Source organism: Podarcis raffonei, chromosome 3 (assembly GCF_027172205.1).
Source record: "Podarcis raffonei isolate rPodRaf1 chromosome 3, rPodRaf1.pri, whole genome shotgun sequence".
Classification (NCBI taxonomy): Eukaryota; Metazoa; Chordata; class Lepidosauria; order Squamata; family Lacertidae; genus Podarcis; species Podarcis raffonei.
The window spans coordinates 122822827-122841763 of NC_070604.1; the positions used below are offsets into that span (position 1 = coordinate 122822827).

General features: G+C 46.9%; 1 protein-coding gene across 1 annotated transcript in view; it reads right to left on the reverse strand.

The window, feature by feature from the left end:
• The window catches only part of KCNK3 (potassium two pore domain channel subfamily K member 3), a 96969-nt gene that overhangs the window by 1928 nt on the left and 76104 nt on the right, over positions 1 to 18937 (reverse strand). The gene's annotated exons all lie outside the window — the stretch shown is intronic.

Genomic DNA, 18937 nt, shown 5'->3' on the forward strand with positions numbered 1-18937 from the left:
AAAGTCACGGAGTGTGGTGTGGCTATGCAAAGTGCCCGAGGTGTGCTTCCCCCGCAGAATCACATATTTAGTTATTTATTTTTAAGTACAGTCATACCTCACGTTGCGTCTGCTTCAGGTTGCGTTTTTTCGGGTTGTGGACCGCCGAAACACGTAAGTACCAGAACGGGTTACTTCCGGGTTTCGGCAGTCGCGCATGCGCAGAAGCGTCAAATTGCATCCCGTGTGTGTTGCGAACGTTTCGGGTTGCGAACGTGCATCCCGCACAGATCGCGTTCGCAACCCGAGCATCCACTGTACCCTTCACCTTAAAGTCCAACTGTCAGGGAGCTGACAAGGAGAGCTGGTCGTTCACAGATCAGGGAAAGACAGGGAACCACCAGCTAACTTACAATTAATTCATGTGTTTTTTCCATTAAGGAAGCAGAACGGAGACTTCTCAGGGTTGATCCTGTCTAGATGAAGCGGTTGCCCGGACTGGCTTGTAACGCCGCAGCCCCCTCCTCTCCTTATCCCTCTGAGTCCGGCACTTCACTCTGTCTACGCAACTCCCAAAGGACCCTCGCTGTGTCTGCCTGGCTCCCTGCTCTGCAACATGCCTCAGACGCCTTGTTCTCATAGCTGTCAACTTACAGATTTGAAAATAAGGGACCAGCAGCCTCGAAAATAAGGGATCAGCAGCCAAAATAAGGGATCAACAATTACTTTGATAAAATACATATTTTGTTGAATGCAAATGGCTTTAGATACCTATTAGGTCCATAAATTACCATACAGCATATATTCAACACACAAAAAACAGCAACAATTTGTTGTTGACAAAGCACAGCTGGACATAGAAAGGGCCCCATTACCTTCAGTAGCTTATTTAAGGGACATCATCAATAAGGGACAGCAGCGGGACATAGCGCTGGGATAAGGGACTGTCCCGCCAAATAAGGGACGCTTGACAGCTATCCTTGTTCTGGGATTGGAGGGGGCTTGCCGGCTGTCAGAAGAGAAGCTGTCAGGGTGGCTCTGTGGTGGAGCTGCCAGGTCAGATTCCTGTCTCTGCCTTGCGCTGGGCCACCTGCCTGTTTCCTCCTCTTTCTCCTCATCCAAGATCCCAGCTTCTAGCACTTCTCAGCTCTTCCCCTCCTCTGGGGTGTGGACCTAAACCGCTATTCCCACCGCTAAGATCCAGAATCCAAATTATCTCCCTCTGTGCTTTCCCTGGGTTGGCTCTTCCACCAATCCTCTTCATCCAGCCAGTGCCTGACACTAGGGCAGATTACAGCATTAATAATAATAATAATAATAATAATAATAATAATAATAATAATAATAATTTATTTGTACCCCGCCCATCTGGCTGGGTTTCCCCAGCCACTCTGGGCGGCTTCCAACAAAGATTAAAAATACATTGAAATGTCACACATTAAAAACTTCCCTGAGCAGGGCTGCCTTCAGATGTCTTCTAAATGTCAGGTAGTTGTTTATCTCTTTGACATTACAAAACAACATTAAAAATAAACAACAGCAACAACAACAACAACAACAATGTATCCCGCCCATCTGGGCGACTCCCAACAGAATTAAAAGCACAATAAAACATTAAACATTAAAAACTTCCCTAAACAGATGTCTTCTAAAAGTCAGATAGTTGTTTATTTCCTTGACATCTGATGGGAGGGTGTTCCGCAGGGCGGGCGCCACCACCGAGAAGGCCCTCTGCCTGGTTCCCTGTAAGCTCACTTCTCACAGGGAGGGAACCGCCAGAAGGCCCTTGGCTAAGGTTACCAGACATCCCTGTTTCCCCAGATTTACTAATCAGTCCCCTGACAAAATCCATCTATTTAGTAGGAAGTTAAAAACTGTCCCTGGATTCATTGAAAAAAATCTGGTAACCTTACCCTTGGCGCTGGACTTCAGTATCCTGGCTGAACAATTGGGATGGATATGCTCCTTCAGGTATACTGGGCCGAGGCCGTTTAGGGCTTTCAAGGTCAGCACCAACATTTTGAATGGTGCTTGGAATCGTACTGGGACCCAATGTAGGTCTTTCAGGACTGGTGTTATATGGTCTTCGTGGCCACTCCTAGTAACCAGTCTAGCTGCCACATTCTGGATTAGTTGTAGTTTCTGGGTCACCTTCAAAGGTAGCCCCACATAGAGCACATGGCAGTAGTCCAAATGGGAGATAACTAGAGCATGCACCACTCTGGCGAGACAGTCCGCAGGCAGGTAGGGTCTCATCCTGCGTACCAGATGGAGCTGGGAGACAGCTGCCCTGGACACAGAATTGACCTGCGCCTCCATGGACAGCTGTGAGTCCAGAATGACTCCCAGGCTGCACACCTGGTCCTTCAGGGCCACAGTTACCCCATTCAGGACCAGGGAGTCCTCCACACCCACCCGCCCCCCTGTCCCCCCAAAAATAGTACTTCTGCCTTGTCAGGATTCAACCTCAATCTGTTGGCAGCCATCCATCCTCCAACCGTTTTCAACGGCTGAAACAACTTTCGACCTTAAAAACAAGGTGGGTCCTAAGAACATAATCCTCCAGTGTCAAGAGTTAAGAGGTGTTTCTTCTGCAACCTTTAGAAGCCATACAACGAAGGTGCCATAGCTTAGGGGCCACCACTGAGAAGACCATATCCTGCTGGACCAGAACCACCCCTGAGCCTCTGAGGATGGAGGAACTACAAAAAGAGCCCCCTCTGCTGATTTCAGCACCCATTGCAGGGAAGGAGGCAAACCTCTTGATATTTCACCTTCTGGTTCTCCCTCACAAAGCGTGGTTGATTTGCCAGCTGGGATGTACGGAACTGGAAAGCAAAAACTCTTGTTCCAGTTTCGGACAAAGGCTTTAAAGGCCAGGTTTTCCAGGGGGCTTGCATGACAGGCTACTGCCATTTGGGGTGGGGTCACAGCTTCTGTCCCCCCCCCCCATTTCAAATTGGAAGCCTGCTTGTGTTGGGTTTTTCTTTATCTTGAGATGGTCAATGGTGCTACTCAGAGGCTTGGCAGCACACCTGTGGTCTCTTGACAATGTGACTAATTAAAGGGGGAGTTTATTTTCTGCAGGGAACGCGGGTGGCGCTGTGGGTTAAACCACAGAGCCTAGGACTTGCCGATCAGAAGGTCAGTGGTTCAAATCCCTGCGAAGGGGTGAGCTCCTGTTGCTCAGTCCCTGCTCCTGCCAACCTAGCAGTTCAAAAGCACGTCAGAGTGCAAGTAGATAAATAGGTACCACTCCAGCGGGAAGGTGGCGTTTCCGTGCGCTGCTCTGGTTCACCAGAAGCGGCTTAGTCATGCTGGCCACATGACCCGGAAGCTGTACGCCAGCTCCCTCGGCCAGTAAAGCGAGATGAGCGCCACAACCCCAGAGTCGGCTATGACTGGACCTTACGGTCAGGGGTCCCTTTACCTTTACCTTACTTTCTGCACTGAATGAAGGGATGTGATAGGGTAATTGCTTATTTGAAAACTGTATTTAAGTTAGTCAAATGTTTTGTATGCTGCTGGTGATGAGTGATGGCTTACAGTGTTTGACTGTTAAGTATTTGAAATAAAACTAAGCAAAGATATTTATTTCTTTGCCCTAGTCACTGCACACACTCTGTGTTGGTGCAGAAGTCCAACAGCCAAACGAGACAGAAATTTCAGCCAGTCAAATCTAGGATTGGGGGAGAAATCCAATGCAGAACATGCTCAAAACCAGCTCTACCCAATCCACACTTTCCAAGGCAATATGCAGATTGAGAATCAGACGTCCTTCAATATTCACACTTATCTGAATTTTGCAATGCAGTGCTCCAACCAAGCAATGCTTGCATAAATGCAAATATTACAGGAGCATGTGCATAAGAATGAAGGTATTAGTGCAAATAACGTACCCAAAAAAAATAGGGGAAATGGCTTGCAAAAAATGGTAAGGCTGCATATAAATCTGTCTTTATCAGGACAGATTTGCACTGAAATCCTGACAAATTTTCATTGGTAATCACAAATCGCCACCAGATGCAGAGGACTGTGTTTAAGACTAGGGGGGAATGAGAAAGTGAGCGATCATGAATTGACAGGTCCTTCCATCCCTAGTTAAATCGGATACAGGAAATGACAATATCCATGAGTCTCAGCAGCCACGGTTGTTACTGGGCTGGGTTACTGGGTTGTTACTGGGCAGGAGAAGCCAGGCCTTCAAGACAAACTAGACAGTTAGGTTGCTCCCCATTGCTGGCCCTTTGCAGTCCTGGATTTATGTGGGGGCCCCCAAAAAATCTAAAGGGGGAAAAATTGGATGTATATTTCCAAAATATAAGATTAAAAACAAATAAAATAAAACCTGTTTTGTGTTGTGTAGGCTCCTAAGATGTAAGTCATGGGCCCTGCCTGCCAGCCGCTCCCTCAAATATCACTGGTTTGCTCCTTTCTATATATAGGGTGCCCACATTCTGCATGGACTGGTTGCAGGGCAAGATGTGCAAATGGCTTGAGATACCTATGAGGTCCATCAATGACCAGATAGCATCTATTCAACACAAAAAACAGGGACAATTTGTTGTTGACAAAGGACAGCTGGACATATAAAGGGCCCCATTACCTTCAGGAGCTTAGGGCCTCATCAAACCTCAATCCGGCCCTGGCCCTTTGTAATGGGGAAGAGAGGGCTAGTGGGAAGAGCTCGCTGGCAGTTAACCCATGACAAACCGGGCTTGAACTTAAGTTGAGTTGTGGACTCGGATAATGAGCTGGGGGAGGGGATGAGAAAACTTTGAGATCAACGCAGCACATTTGGAACTGTGGCAATCTCTTTGGTACAGCCCAGTGGCACATCAAAAGGAAAACACAGCCACAATTCTTCACAGCTGGCGAATCTCTGTCCGGTAATCAAAGAGCATCAACTCAGAAGACCTTCTGGCACAGGAGAGTGGTTTATATAGAAGGAGGCATTCTTACTCCCAAACCAGCCAGAGGATACTGCCACCATTTATGGGCTTGTTTTATTTCATAGACCACTGGCTGTAGGAGGAGAAAAACAACAACAACAACAACAACAATAATAATAATAATAATAATAATAATAATAATAATAATTTATTATTTATACCCCGCCCATCTGGCTGAGTTTCCCCAGCCACTCTGGGCGGCTCCCAATCAGTGTTAAAAACAGTACAGCGTTACATATTAAAAACTTCCCTGAACAGGGCTGCCTTAAGATGTCTTCTGAATGACAGGTAATTATTTATCTCTTTGACATCTAATGGGAGGGTGTTCCACAGGGCGGGCGCCACTACCGAGAAGGCCCTCTGTCTAGTTCCCTGTAGCCTCACTTCTCGCAATGAGGGAACCGCCAGAAGGCCCTCGGCGCTGGATCTCAGTGTCCGGGCTGAACGATGGGGGTGGAGACGCTCCTTCAGGTATACAGGACCGAGGCCGTTTAGGACTTTAAAGGTCAGCACCAACACTTTGAATTGTGCTCTGAAACGTACTGGGAGCCAATGCAGATCTCTCAGAACCGGTGTTATGTGGTCCCGGCGGCCACTCCCAGTCACCAGTCTAGCTGCCGCATTCTGGATTAATTGCAGTTTCCGGGTCACCTTCAAAGGTAGCCCCACGTAGACAACCAAACCTTGAGGCGGTTTACAAAAAAGATAAAGCCATAAAATGATCACTAAGAAAAAATTGCAGGAGCGCAGAGAGAAGAAATGCCATGGCGCATCTTCAGCAGTCCAGCCAGAAGCCTTCCTCTGCCCTGGCTGCAACGAAACATGTCTCTCCTGCATCACTCTCTGCAGCCACAACTGGTGCTGCAACCTCCCAGCAGTTCAACTCCGCCCACAAAGGCACACTCTTCCCTTGTCTTCCTTGTCTCCCGAGACAGGCGGATGTCAAGAAAAACCAACAACAATTACCGTACTTTCCCATGTATTAGACGACAGTTTTTAATTTAAAAATAAGCTAAAAAATTTGGGGTTGTCCTATACACAGATAGTGCATAGGGGTGACGTTTGATTGGCTGTTGCTGTGACCCAGAGATTGTCAGCGGCTTTTGGGCATGTTATTGGTGACTGCGACAAGGGGTGGTGTTGATTGGGCGGGTTAATTGGGCGTTAATTGGGCGGGTGATTGGCGGCGTGTGCCTGCGATGGGACAGATGACAAGCAGCTATCGCGACGCATGCGAGCAGCAGCGCAGGGCATGCGGGTGAGTGATTTTTGGCAATCCTCTCTACAGAAAGCTCAACTACTCTGGGCAATCTCCCAGAGTTGCAGGTGCTGCCACACCGAACAATTGAGTTCTTGCAAATGTGGAATGGGACCGACCGAAGAGGTTCCCCATTGAAGAGGTTGTGTTGGTGCACGTAGGGTTAAATGACCTCGCAGGTAAACAGGTCCCAAGTTTACAGAGAATCATAGAATCAGGATCCCGAGGATCATCTAGTCCAACCCCCTGCAATGCAGGAATATGCAGTTGTCCCATACGGTGATCAGATCTGCACCATGCTCTAGCCAACTGTGCTATCCAGACACATCATTGTAAATTTAATTTAAATTAAAAATATGGTGTGTGTTTTTTCAACTACCTTCTCAGCAATCTTAAGAAGCATTTTAAGAGTAATACTAAGAAGTATTATAACAGATGGAGAACTGAGGCAGCAAAAAAAATTATTGCCCAAGACCATATCAAGAATTATTATTATTGCCCAAGACTGAACTGTATGTCAGGCCAGTTCTTCAAACCCATCCAAGTCAAGCACAACCATCCACAGGAGGGGCATATTTCTCGGGATCATCTCAAATCATCTTGCACCCATTTCTTGGACCAATAAGTATATCTGAGCAGCCCTTTTCTGTTATTTGCACACAAAAACCCATTGACTTATTTACATAGGAACATGAGGAGGGAATTAGCCACAAACTCTAGAAAAGCAAAGGAAACTCACAAGCATCATTATCCAATAAAGCTGGCAGGTCCCGCATTTAAGAGAGCAGATAAAGGAGATATTAAAAATATTATTTACATCCCCTTAAAAAAATGATGTAGTGATGTATGGAAGTGAGAGCTGGACCATCAAGAAGGCTGATTGCCGAAGAATTGATGCTTTTGAATTATGGTGCTGGAGGAGACTCTTGAGAGTCCCATGGACTGCAAGAAGATCAAACCGATCCATTCTGAAGGAAATCAGCCCTGAGTGCTCACTGGAAGGACAGATCCTGAAGATGAGGCTCCAATACTTTTGCCACCTCAGGAGAAGAGAAGACTCCCTGGAAAAGACCCTGATGTTGGGAAAGATGGAGGGCGCAAGGAGAAAGGGACGACGGAGGACGAGATGGTGGGACAGTGCTCTCAAAGCAACCAGCATGAGTTTGACCAAACTGCGGGAGGCAGTGGAAGACAGGAGGGCCTGGCGTGCTCTGGTCCAGGGGGTCACGGAGAGGCGGACACGACTAAACGACTAAACAACAACAACAACAATAATAATAATAACAATATTTTATTTGTACCCCACCCATCTGGCTGGGTTTCCCCAGTCACTCTGGGCGGCTTCCAACAAAGATTAAAAATACATTGCATGGATAATCTGTGTGTATCTTTGATGTTTTTGTTCTGTTTCCCAAGAAAGTTCTGCAGGTAGAATTTTGAAAAATTTCTAATGGGTCCGGACAATGCTTCATTCCAAAAGGACTCGGTTTTTATGCATCCAGTCACTTCAGACTGTGCAATATTAATATCTGCAATAGTTTAGCCTGAAGGATACTGAGAGGAAATATGACAGCCATCTTCAAACATCTGAAAGGCTGTCCACAATGAAGAGGGAACAAGCTTGCTTTCTGCTACTCCAGAGGGTGGGACACGAACCACTGGCTTCTAGTTGCAAGAAATGAGATTCCGGCTAAACATTAGCAAGGACTTTCTGGTGGTCAGAGCTGTCCATGGAACGGACTCCCTCAGAAGGTGGTGGATTCGCTGTCAGTGGAGGTTTCTAAACAGAGCTTGGTTGGCCAACCTAAACGGCCTCGGTCCAGTATACCTGAAGGAGCGTCTCCACCCCCATCGTTCTGCCTGGACACTGAGGTCCAGCGCCGAGGTCCTTCTGGCGGTTCCCTCACTTCAAGAAGGCAATTTATGGGGAACCAGGCAGAGGGCCTTCTCGGTAGTGGCGCCCTCCCTGTGGAACGCCCTCCCACCAGATGTCAAAGAGAACAACAACTACCAGACTTTTAGAAGACATCTGGAGGCAGCCCTGTTTAGGGAAGATTTTAATGTTTAACAGACCACTGTATTTTAATATTCTGTTGGAAGCCGCCCAGAGTGGCTGGGGAAACCCAGCCAGATGGGCGGGGTATAAATAATAGATTATTATTATTTATTTATTTATTATTATTATTATTATTATTATTATTATTATTATTATTACAGTCGTACCTCCGCTTACATATCCCTCCGCTTACGTAAATTTCAGGATACGTAAGCGGCAAACCCGGAAGTATACTTTCGGGTTTTTGCCATGCACACATGCGCAGAAGCGGTCTCTCCAGTTGCGAAAACCTCGGGATCTGGCCAGACCTCCAGAACGGATCCCCTTCGCAACCGGAGGTACCACTCTACTATTACTATTACTATTATTATTATTATTATTATTATTATTATTATTATATCTTGTAGGGATTATTCTTTAGCTGTCATTCCTGAATTGCAAGGAGGTTGAACTAGATGGCCTTTGGGGATCTCTCCCAATTTTACAATTCTATGATCCCACCCCCCTTCATGGATTACTGCATTGCCGTGATGAAGGGGCTTGAATAACTCCAAGGCGCTATGAACTATGCCGAGCAGGGCTACCCAAGATGAACAGGTCATAGTGGAGAGTTTTGACCAAATGTGATCCACCTGGAGGAGGAACCGGCAAGCCACTCCAGTTTCCCTGCCAAGAAAACTCCATGGACAAAGACAACAGGCATATAAAAGTTATGACGCTGGAAGATGAGCCCCTCAGGTCGGAAGGCATCCAACATGCTACTGAGGAAGAGCGGAGGACAAGTACAAGTAGATTCAGAGCTGATGAAGTGGCTGGTCCAAAGCAGAAAGGACGCTCAGTTGCGGATATGCCTGGAAGCGAAAGGAAAGTCCAATGCTGTAAAGAAAAATATTGCATAGGAACCTGGAATGTAAGAATCATGAACCTGGATAAGTTGGATGTGGTCAAAAATGAGATGGGCTCCCTGGAAAAGACCCTGATGTTCGGCAAGATGGAGGGCACAAGGAGAAGGGGACGACAGAGGACGAGATGGTGGGACAGTGTTCTCGAAGCTACCAGCATGAGTTTGACCAAACTGCGGGAGGCAGTGGAAGACAGGAGGGCCTGGCGTGCTCTGGTCCAGGGGGTCACAAAGAGTCAGACATGACTAAACAACTAAACAACATGATCCCACCATCTGGGGAACAAGTGACTGTAGCCAGAACTCTGGCCTCAGAGGTCTGTGCTGGTCCACCCTGCTGCTCCCTGTTCCCTGGCCAGTCCAAGGCCCCTGTGTACCTTTCCCCGAGACTCGTAGCGGGCAATTCTTTCAAGTAGAGGACTATCTCTTGCAAAAGTGGGACACTTCCCACCTCTATTCCCTCGGCACGTGTGCGAGAAACAAGCCGGCGGGTGCCATTTTGATAAATAATGCATAAACGGCGCAGAATTCAAGTTTTCTTGGCAGAGACTCTTGACATATTTATGCACGGAGTCCTGAATTATGCATGGCGTGGAGAAAGTGGAGGAAGAAAAGTGTTTCTCCGTCTCTCGTCACGTTAGAACTTTGGGGCATCCAGGGAAGCTGAGCGTTGGAAGATTCGAGGCAGGCAAAAGGGAGTTCTTCTGTGCAGCGCATGGAGTTCAACTGTGGAACTCCCTGCCACAAGAGGGAGTGATGGCTGCCAACCGGGATGGGTTTAAAAGAGGGCTGGACAAATTCCCCTTTTTTTCAGCTGGACCTTGCCGGAACTAAGTTCTGGCACCTCTCAGATGGGGTACCATTGCCATTCCAAGAGAACGAGGGAGAAATTCATTGTGATGATGATGATGGTGATGAATCTATGCCCCGCCTTTTCAGCTGACAGGGACCAAGGTAGCTTACAGATAAAGTAAGAACAGCCTGCATCCTCACCACGCTCTGAGAATGGTTACTCTGGTATCTCTGGCAGGAAAGGAGTAACCGAATGTTACCTCAATGAGCACATGCTGGGAAGTTTTGTGGGCCATTGTGTGGGATGTGAAACACAAGAGCAGTCAAGTACAACATTCCTAGAGTGAACATGTTTACACATGGGGAGGAATGTTTGTCCAGCCAGCAGGTCAACTTCCTGTTTCCTTCTGGGCTGGGACAGACTTCCTCTGCACGTGACTAGAGGTGGGCGTGGCCTCACCTGTGCAGGTAACAACAAGAGCACAGGGCAGCCATCTCTCTCTCTGTGACTACATGCATCGAAGAAGCAACATCTGCTTAGCCAAAGATGCTCTCTTGGCTCCAGCCAAGAGAGGACAAAGGGACTGTCTCCTTATGAGATAGTTTCCAGGTGTATATTGCTTTTCTAAGCTAAGTCTGCCTTCTGGAATTCATCTGTGAACAGAATGTGAGTGAGTAAACTCTTTTTATACTTTTATAGAAGACTGTGTTGTGTCTTATCTTTTATGAGGGAATAAGGGGGAAATACCAGAACAGTTATTATAGAGGCTTTAGCGAGCCTGAGCAAACGCATCCGCTGCAAGTTTTAAAAGGGGGATGTTACTCTGCTAAATTGTGAACTTGTTAACACAAGCTGGAAAGGCTATAATCAGACAATATATCCTGTCCTGCGTCCCTGACCATTCCCACACATTGGCATTCGGGCATCCCTTGCCAGATTTACGCCAAGTGAAATCGTTTGTTCCCTTCTCCTCTAATTTGGACAAGCAGACCTCTTCACAAAGACAGAAATGGGCTCCAAAACAGAGATCTTCCTAAGACAAGTGAAAGTTAAGAGGCCCCCACTGTCAGCATTGCCCTCGTCATCTGTGACCAAAGAATTACCCATGATCCTCCTCTCGGCAGCCATCTTCGCTGGTCCCCCCAAATGCAACTGGTTCCCACTTGAGGGCTCCAAAGATGCTTGCTGAGCCCCCAAAGGTTTTGGCCTGTCTACTGACCCTCTTGGAGCTTCCCCAGTGGATGATGGGAAATTTCCTCGTTGACTGATCTCCGCAGCAATGAAAATGAAAACTGGGCAGTAAAATCAGCTTTCAACTTGCCCTGGAGTTGCAAGGCATAATTACAGATGGTACTAAAGCCTTAAGAGGATAATATGACGAGAGAGAGAGAGAGAGAGAGAGAGAGAGAGAGAGAGAGAAATGTGGTGATGATGGTAGAACATCGGTGGCTCAGCAGGGTAGCACGACAAATATAAAAAGGCGTTCCTCCTGGTTTGCAGGGTATAAAAGATTAGGAGGTACTTCTGGGCTTTCATGATTTCCGAGTGAATTTCAAGCAAATTCCAGGATGCAGAATCAAAATGGATTTGAAGGTCTCGTGCAACAAACTCGTCTCTCCAAAAGATTAGACTTTCCACCATAAAGGGAGCAGAAACGATTATTTATGTACATAATTGACAGTAGTGCGGATACTACTGGCCCAGAGATGGAAAAAAGACCAGAGACCAGAGATGAATGGTTGATGATGGCGAAATGGCGAAATGGACTGGAAAACCAGGAACCAGGCAGAGAAGAACTTTAAGAGGGAAATTATAATGTATTTAAGAGAACACTGTAAACAATTAAAAACTTGGGCAGGATGTGAGTAACGCTTGTAATGTACTAAAAACCATGGCAAAAATGGATTATTTAAGAAAAATAAGAGAAGCAGTTGGAAAAAGATTGATAGTGGTAACTATGGAAGGGTGGAAGGGAGTTGAAGGATTCAGACAATCCTTAATGTCGATGTTGATGTTTAATGTTTGAATGTAAATCTGCTACGTAAAACTTAATAAAAAAGATTTGACAAAAAAAAAAGACTTTGCACCATAAAGAGATAGGAAGGGAAGTTCACTGGAAAGCAGCTATTTTTCTAGAAAAAGAGGCATCTGGACTCACCATGAACACCTCCCTAATTCTCTTGGAATGGCAACGGCGCCCATCTGAGAGGTGCCAGAACTGATTTCTGGCAAGTTCCAGCTGGGGAAAAAGCCCTGGTCTGACCCCCCTGCAAACAAACCAGGATGAATGCATTGCAGAGGGTTGGTTTAGATGACCCTTGGGTTCCCTCCAGCTCTACAATGCTATGAGAGTTCAATAAACCAGTCATCAGGAAGCTACCTTAGAGGACCTCAAGAGGGAGCCTGTGCCAGCCTCAGGCTAGATTCATTTCCTTCGAAGAGCCCCAGGGAAAAACATTTCTGCTGCTTAACTTTCACTTCCCTGAATCACAGCAACTCAATCCCCTAATTATTTGTTCCTGATAATACAGTCATTGACATTGACACCAAGTGGGATGATCTAGGATCAATTTGCCGCAGGTTCTCCATCGTGGGCAAGTCAAGAGTTGTGCAAACCCTATCCCTGACGGTTCTGCTGAACAGACCGGGATTATTTTGCTGGGCCTTGAAATTCCTACAGATGTCTTGCCCGAGCAAGAGGCAGCCCATTTAATCATCGGCTCCACCGTCTGTCTTTCCCCATCCCCCCCCCTCCACAAATCAAGAGATTTCAATAATTGCTCTCATTTGCAGCTGATCTGACTGCCGGGATACATGCCTGAATTGCCTCTCGCTTAGATTAACGCCATGCACTCTTCATTGCTTTCTGGAGATTGCTTTCTCGAGTGAGCTTTGCTTACTACATTACACGTATCCTGCATCAATTGCATTGGCTTTCTGTTTGTTTCCTGATGTGCCTTCAATGTGCTGGCAAGCAAAATACAAATTCTCCTCCAGCTGAGTTAACATGGCCTCCAATTGGGAGAGAAGTGAGTACAGTGGTACCTCTGGTTGCGAACAGGATCCGTTCCGGAGGCCCATTCGCAACATGAGAAGAACACAACCCGTGTCTGCGGGTCGCAATTTGCCGCTCCTGTGCATGTGCGTGACATCATTTTGCACATCTGCACATGCACGAGAGGCAAAACCCTGAAGTAACCCTTTCTGGTACTTCCAGGTCACCGCGGGACGCAACCTGAAAATGTTCAACCTGAAGCAAACGTAACATGACTGTATGCATGGTGCTTTTGCACTCCCCAGGGACACTGTCCCTATTTTCGTCACACGTGGGCACACCCCGTCCTTGCAGGAATGGCTGACCTATGCACTTTGGGGAAGGACTCTCTAACTCAAGGGTAGACCTTCTGCCCTGCATGCAAAGGTCTCTAGTTTTATTTCTGATGGCATCTCCAGGGCAGGTTGAGAGAGACGCCTGTCTGACCAGCTGCAGAAACATAAGATGTGGGACACCTGGCTTACCAGTGGTACATGTGAAAAGGATCTAGAGGTCTTGGTGTACCACAAGCTTAACATGAGTCAATCAACTTCGTTGGACTGGTCATGTTGTTTGGATGCCTGATGATCATCTTCCAAAGCAGCTACTCTATTCTGAACTTAAAAATGGAAAGCAGAATGCTGGTGGTCAACAAAAGAGGTTTAAACACCCTCTCAAATCTTAAAAAATGTAGTATAAACCCCGACAACTGGGAAACACTGGCCTGTGAGCACCCTAATTGGAGAACAGCCTTTACCAAAAGGTGTACTGGGCTTTGAAGATGCTCAAAGTCAGGATGAAAGAGAGAAATGTGCTAAGAGGAAGGCACGCTTGGCAAACCCTCACCATGATCAACTCCCGCCCGGAAACCAATGTCCCCACTGTGGAAGGATGTGTGGATCCAGAACTGGCCTCCACAGTCACTTATGGACTCACTGTTAAGACCGTGTTCATGGAAGACAATCTTACTCAGCTACAAGTGAGAAGAAGAAGAAGAAGAAGAAGAAGAAGAAGAAGAAGAAGAAGAAGAAGAAGAAGAAGAGTGAATGGATGCTTGTCTAGGCTGCAGCCACAGAAGTCTAGTGTCCAGATCAAGGGAAGCCATAGTCCCACTCTATTCTGCCTTGGTCAGGCCACACCTGGAATACTGTGGGCGCCATAATTTAAGAAGCATGTTAACAAGACAAGGATACGGGAACTGCAAGACTAAGAGGAGATATGGTAGCCAAAATATCTCAAGGGCTCTTATATGGAAGATGGAGCAAGCAAGCAATAGATTCCTACAAAACGTTAGGAAGACGGTAAGAGCTGTTTGGTGGTGGAACAGACTTCCTTGGAAAGTGGTGGACTCTCCTTTGTGGAGGCTTTTAAGCAGAGGTAGGATGGTCACCAGTTTGGGATTCTTCAACTGGGATTCCTGCCTTGGACTAGATGACTTGGGGTCCCTTCCAATTCTATGACTCTGTGATGCTATGATAAGGACACTGGTGACCTCTAACCTATGCAATTCCCAGTGCTGAGAACCACATACCATTGGTACAATTTAGAAAGGGAGTTTCAGAGCTAAACAGTCCCAGCTGTTGCAATCTACAAGGGCGAACTATATGGTCATGATGCACCAGAGATCCTGAATGTGGGTCCCCCCCCAAAAAAAAATTCCTGTGTGCCCTCCATGTGAGGAGGCTTTTCTCCCAGTAAGGCTATGTCTCTAGGTTTCAAAATAGCCATGGGACTGGAGATGCCCCACAAGCTCTTTGCTGAGCTGGCCGATTCCATTAGACACAGATGCAGATAATCCCCCAGGAAATATAAGGAATAAGCCCTTTTAACATAATTTAACATGTGGTTTGGGACAGGCCAGATGGAGATTAATTGAAATCCTGCTTCAGGCATGAACCCTGCTCTCTGGGAGAGGGCTTTTCGGCCATTCCCAGCCATGCACCCCCAGATGACATGGAGGGTGGTCCCTAGTTTTCACGTTCCCCTTCCTAAAAGCTCAGCAGGTATCAGCTTGGTGGCTGGTGAGGAAGTGGATTCCTCTGTGTGAGAGCTCCATGGAGGACACTTCAATAGAAGGGGAAGAAATGGTGGTAGTGAGAGATTTTACTTTCTTGGGCTCCATGATCACTGCAGATGGGGACAGCAGTCACGAAATTAAAAGAGCCTGCTTCTTGGGAGAAAAGCAATGACAAACCTAGACAGCATCTTAAAAAGCAGAGACATCACCTTGCCAACAAAGGTCCGTATAGTTCAAGCTATGGTTTTCTCAGTAGTGATGTATGGAAGTGAGAGCTGGACCATCAAGAAGGCTGATCGCCAAAGAATGGATGCTTTTGAATTGTGGGGCTGGAGGAGACTCTTGAGTCTCCCATGGACTGCAAGAAGATCAAACCGATCCACTCTGAAGGAAATCAGCCCTGAGTGCTCACTGGAAGGACAGATCCTGAAGCTGAGGCTCCAAGACTTTGGCCACCTCATGAGAAGAGAAGACTCCCTGGAAAAGACCCTGATGCTGGGAAAGATGGAGGACACAAGGAGAAGGGGACGACAGAGGAGGAGATGGTGGGACAGTGTTCTCGAAGATACGAACATGAGCCTGACCAAACTGCGGGAGGCAGTGGAAGACAGGAGTGCCTGGCATGCTCTGGTCCAGGGGTCACGAAGACTAAACGACTAAACAACAAGAAGGACATAGGGTGAGCCCCACAATGGGATCGGGCCATTGCCCATCTAGACCAGCCCCTCATTCTCCCAGGGGCCAATCAGATGCCTGAATCCAAAAAGCAATACTCTGCCGGCCTGCGATTCCCAGGACCTGGGAGCCAGACTCTTAGAATCATAACCTTGGAAGGGACCCAGAGGATAATCTAGTCCAGGAATGCAGCACTAGGCAGCTGTCCCATATGGAGATTTGAACCTGCAACCTTAGTAGTAACAGCACCATTCTCCAACCAATGGAGCTAGCCAGGCTGGCCAGCATTACTGCCTCTGATCATAGGAAAAAACTTTCTGACAGTAAGAGCTGTTGTGCAGGAATTTCAGCTAAAGTACCCATGGCATCCAAACTCTGCTTAAATACCTCCAAGGAAGGAGAGTCCATCGCCTTCTGGAAGAGTCCGTTCCATTGCTGAGCAGCTCCTGCTGTCAGAAAGTTTCCCCCTATGTTTAGTCGGAATCTCCTTTCTCGTCACTTGAAGTCACAGGTTCAAGTCCCACCCTCCGGAGCAGGAGAAAGCAAGCTTGCCCCACCTTCCATGTAGTAACCAAACAATTAAACCCTGTGTTGCAAACAATTATCAGTAATATCCAAGGCAACACAATGACCCAGTACAACAATGCAATATCAATATAAACTCTTTAGATAATCTATATGGAACATAGAACAATATGAAATATGCACTCTCTGCAAACCCAATAAACAGAAATCTTATAAATCTCTGAAAGTCTCAAAATGTGCACTCTTGATGGATTCTCTTCAAAACATAGAACCAAATAAACATAAGTCTTATAAGTCTCTGAAAGTCTTTGTAGACTATGCAAGTCTCTGAAAGAAGCAATGGGTCAGATTCTTATCTGGTGAAGACAAGCCGTAAAGCTTTGTTTTATGACGTCCAACGCTGCCGAAGTAGTCCGGAAACAGACGTAGTGAACAGTGATTCCGGATATACCCCCTGTTTCGTGGAATTCTTCTTCAGCACAGCAGAGGATACAGAAATGCTTCACAAACCCATTTATATGGTGAATGGAATTGTATAACAACAATAGCTATGGAGCAGTTATGTAACTGCTCCATAGCTATTGTTGTTATACAATTCCATTCACCATATAGATGGGTTTGTGAAGCATTTCTGTATCCACCTTCCATGTGACAGCCCTTCGGAGATTTGAAGATGCTCTCACCTAACAGGTGGACATCCAACCTCTGCTTAAAAACCTCCAACAAAGGAGAATTCATCACTTTCCAAGGAAGTCTGTTTCTCTGGCTAACAGCTCCTACCATCTTCCTAATGTTGGGTCGGAAACTCTTGCTTGCTTATTCCACCTTCCATGTAAGAGCCCTTGAGATATTTGGCTATCGTATCCCATGGACTGCAAGAAGATCAAACTTCTCCATTCTGAAGGAAATCAGCCCTGAGTGCTCACTGGAAGGACAGATCCTGAAGCTGAGGCTCCAAGACTTTGGCCACCTCATGAGAAGAGAAGACTCCCTGGAAAAGACCCTGATGTTGGGAAGGATGGAGGGCGCAAGGAGAAGGGGACGACAGAGGACGAGATGGTGGGACAGTGTTCTCAAATCTACCAGCATGAGGGAGGCAGTGGAAGACAGGAGGGCCTGGCGTGCTCTGGTCCAGGGGGTCACGAAGAGGTGGACACGACTAAACAACTAAACAACAACAAGAAGAATTGCATTAGCTTTTTTTGCTGCTGCATCACCCTGTTGACTCGGGTTAAGCCTGTAGTTAAATCATTGGAGATTCAGTCTTCCTGGGCTGCTCATGATCCTCCCTGGACCATGCAAGGCAGGCAGGCAGAGGCGTCCAACATAGGAAAACACCTTATACCCAATCAGAGCCTTCGTCCATCTCACTCAGTATTGTCCGCTCTGGCCGACAGCATCTCTCTGGGATTTCAGACAGGGATCTCTCGCAGCCTTACCTGCAAAGGTCGGGATTTGAACCTAGGACCTTCTGAGCAGAAGGCAGCTGCTCTACCTGTTGAGCTACGACCTGTTCCCAATCAATGTCCAGCCCGTATCCTCTGCCATAATCCACCAGCATGATATTTATGTTAGTTTGTGGCCAAAAGCTTCCAGTAACAAATTGCAAACATTAGGTTTCGTTCTGCAAATTTGCTTCTTTTTCAGGGCCATTGCCAGGCAAAATCTATTCTTAATCTTCAGATTAAGGATATTGATGCACAGAACCCGGCTCGCGAAACCTCCTCTCTGCTGCATTTTGGTCTTTGTCTATTGATTAGTCTAAGAGTCGTGCCAATTATTTAGACAGCTTGACTCTTTCCAAATATTGGCTGCCCTTTTCTAGGGTCAGATTTAATTGCTTTCCTGGAGGGGGTTTGGAGTATTCCCCAGAGTGGATGGCACTGTCTCTGCGATGGCAGAAACAACCAAATATTTAACATGTGCTTTCTTTAAATGAGATTTTATATGGTGATGAGCAAAACTCCTGCAGTATCAAAATATCCAGCGACGGGTTGAGTGGTACTTGGCTTAGTTATTTAAAATAATGCATCATAGAATCATAGAGTTGTAAGGGGCCCTGTCGGAAGGGACCCGAGGGTCATCTAGTCCAACCCCGTGCAATGCAGGAATCTCAGCTAAAGCATTCATGGCAGATGGCCACCCAACCTCTGCTTAAAAACCTCCAAGGAGGTCGGTCCCAATGTCGAACAGCTCATACCGTGCCAGAAAGTTATTCCGTATGTTTAGTCGGAATCTCCTGTCTTGTAACCTGAAGCCATGGGTTCAAGTTCTACCCTCCAGAGCAGGCGTAAACAAGCTTGCTCCATCCTTGAGATATTTGAAGTTGGCTCTCATTTCTCCTCTTTTCTGAGCTAAACGTACCCAACTCCTTCAACCGTTCCTTTTCGGCAGCTCTCCCCACACTGCATGCCATTTCCACAGTGTCCCCTTGCCGAACCAAAGGCACTGATGGTCTCCTCTCTGCCTTGTTCCCAATGTTCAACTTCCCCCCCACTCCAGTTCCTGATGTAGAACTTCACTCACCCCTTTTTCCTGGGGTGGGGCCACCCATTTGTGCTTCTGATCCTGAATGGGGCAACTGTGTCCCTGAAGGACCAGGTGTGCAGCCTGGGAGACATTATGGACTCACAGCTGTCTATGGAGGCGCAGGTCAATTCTGGGTCCAGGGCAGCTGTCTACCAGCTATATCTGGTACGCAGGATGACACCCTCCCTGCCTGCAGACTGTCTCGCCAGAGTGGTGCA